Source organism: Salvelinus fontinalis, chromosome 36 (assembly GCF_029448725.1).
Source record: "Salvelinus fontinalis isolate EN_2023a chromosome 36, ASM2944872v1, whole genome shotgun sequence".
Classification (NCBI taxonomy): domain Eukaryota; kingdom Metazoa; phylum Chordata; class Actinopteri; order Salmoniformes; family Salmonidae; genus Salvelinus; species Salvelinus fontinalis.
The window spans coordinates 26,454,690-26,457,446 of record NC_074700.1 but is presented as its reverse complement, the minus strand read 5'-3'; the positions used below and the strand labels follow the sequence as shown (position 1 = coordinate 26,457,446).

At 54.0% G+C, this 2,757-nt stretch overlaps 1 long non-coding RNA gene across 1 annotated transcript; it reads right to left on the bottom strand.

The window, feature by feature from the left end:
* Positions 1–625: 625 nt before the first annotated feature.
* LOC129835529 (uncharacterized) lies at positions 626–1,878 on the bottom strand. Its single transcript, XR_008756429.1, has 2 exons — positions 1,170–1,878; positions 626–1,059 (listed from the first exon to the last, which is right to left on the bottom strand). It is a non-coding gene; the product is annotated as an uncharacterized LOC129835529 (long non-coding RNA).
* Positions 1,879–2,757: the final 879 nt, after the last annotated feature.

Here is a 2,757-nt window from a genome sequence, read left to right as displayed (position 1 = left end):
GTGATGTAGTGGGGGGGGGGGGGGGGGCAGTCCGATATGCTCAGGGCTTATCCGGTGATGTAGTGGGGGGAAGCAGTCCGATATGCTCAGGGCTTATCCGGTGATGTAGTGGGGGGAAGCAGTCCGATATGCTCAGGGCTTATCCGGTGATGTAGTGGGGGGAAGCAGTCCGATATGCTCAGGGCTTATCCGGTGATGTAGTGGGGGGGGGAGCAGTCCGATATGCTCAGGGCTTATCCGGTGATGTAGTGGGGGAAAGCAGTCCGATATGCTCAGGGCTGATCCGGTGATGTAGTGGGGGGGGGGAGCAGTCCGATATGCTCAGGGCTTATCCGGTGATGTAGTGGGGGGGGGGAAGCAGTCCGATATGCTCAGGGCTTATCCGGTGATGTAGGGGGGGAAAGCAGTCCGATATGCTCAGGGCTTATCCGGTGATGTAGTGGGGGGGGGGAAGCAGTCCGATATGCTCAGGGCTTATATCATGCTGTGCAGACTGGAAGGTATTATCTGGGCTAAAGGTAAAGACCGCTAGCAGTGGCTAACAATGACCAAAAAGCTAGTAGCTAATTAGCTGATGGAGGTTCCAGTTATAAGGTCTAAAAAATAGCAGATCCGAACCATTGGGTGAGGCGGGTTGCAGGACGTTTATTTAATTAGAAAATGGAAAAAAAGAGAATGAAATGTAATGAAATGTATACAACAACAAATATAATAATAATATTTACATGGGACAAAAACAAACACGTCTTACTGCTCCGCCATCTTGGTACTAACTAACCCTACAGGACCCCACATAACCCTACATGACCCCACATAACCAGACAGGACCTCACAGAACCAGACAGGACCCCACATAACCAGACAGGACCCCACAGAACCAGACAGGACCCCACAGAACCAGACAGGACCCCACAGAACCCTACAGGACCCCACAGAACCAGACAGGACCCCACAGAACCAGACAGGACCCCACAGAACCAGACAGGACCCCACAGAACCAGACAGGACCCTCTAGAACCCTACATAACTCCACAGAACCCAACATAACTCTACAGGAACCTACAGAACCCAATATAACTCTACAGGACCCCACAGAACCCTACATGACCCCACAGAACCCCACAGAACCAGACAGGACCCCACAGAACCCTACATAACTCTACAGGAACCTACAGAACCCTAACCTTCAGCTAGAACTCTGACCTAGAAGGTGTTGCAGCATCTTTGGATCTGTCTGGTTCTTTTCCTGCTGATTACAGCTGTGGACATCTCTAGATGCACATCTCTAGATGAAGTGGAGGTGTTTGTCTGGTGCAATGCCGTAGCTGTCCTTGTTGTCTTCAAACACCGTAGTGAGGCCCTCCAGGTAGAGAGAATGGAGACCATCTATATCATCCTTAGTGGGAGAGGGGGTCTGGACCACTGGAATAGGCCTACCCATTGGAGAGAGAGAGAGAGAGAGAGAGAGAGAGAGAGATGAGAGGGGGTCTGGACCACTGGAATAGACCTACCCACTGGAGAGAGAGAGAGAGAGATGAGAGGGGGTCTGGATCACTGGAATAGGCCTACCCACTGGAGAGAGAGAGAGAGATGAGAGGGGGTCTGGATCACTGGAATAGGCCTACCCACTGGAGAGAGAGAGAGAGATGAGAGGGGGTCTGGACCACTGGAAGAGGCCTACCCACTGGAGAGAGAGGGAGAGATGAGAGGGGGTCTGGACCACTGGAAGAGGCCTACCCACTGGAGAGAGAGAGAGAGAGAGATGAGAGGGGGTCTGGACCACTGGAAGAGGCCTACCCACTGGAGAGAGAGAGAGAGAGAGATGAGAGGGGGTCTGGACCACTGGAAGAGGCCTACCCACTGGAGAGAGAGGGAGAGAGAGAGGTTCTGGATCACTGGAATAGGCCTACCCACTGGAGAGAGAGGGAGAGATGAGAGGGGGTCTGGACCACTGGAAGAGGCCTACCCACTGGAGAGAGAGAGAGAGAGAGAGATGAGAGGGGGTCTGGACCACTGGAATAGGCCTACCCACTGGAGAGAGAGAGAGAGAGAGAGATGAGAGGGGGTCTGGACCACTGGGATAGGCCTACCCACTGGAGAGAGAGAGAGAGATGAGAGGGGGTCTGGACCACTGGAATAGGCCTACCCACTGGAGAGAGAGAGAGAGAGAGATGAGAGGGGGTCTGGACCACTGGAAGAGGCCTACCCACTGGAGAGAGAGAGAGAGAGAGAGATGAGAGGGGGTCTGGACCACTGGAATAGGCCTACCCACTGGAGAGAGAGAGAGAGAGAGAGATGAGAGGGGGTCTGGATCACTGGAATAGGCCTACCCACTGGAGAGAGAGAGAGAGAGAGATGAGAGGGGGTCTGGATCACTGGAATAGGCCTACCCACTGGAGAGAGAGAGAGAGAGAGAGATGAGAGGGGGTCTGGACCACTGGAATAGGCCTACCCACTGGAGAGAGAGAGAGAGAGAGATGAGAGGGGGTCTGGATCACTGGAAGAGGCCTACCCACTGGAGAGAGAGAGAGGGAGATGAGAGGGGGTCTGGACCACTGGAAGAGGCCTACCCACTGGAGAGAGAGAGAGAGAGAGATGAGAGGGGGTCTGGACCACTGGGATAGGCCTACCCACTGGAGAGAGAGAGAGAGAGAGAGATGAGAGGGGGTCTGGACCACTGGAATAGGCCTACCCACTGGAGAGAGAGAGAGAGAGAGATGAGAGGGGGTCTGGACCACTGGAATAGGCCTACCCACT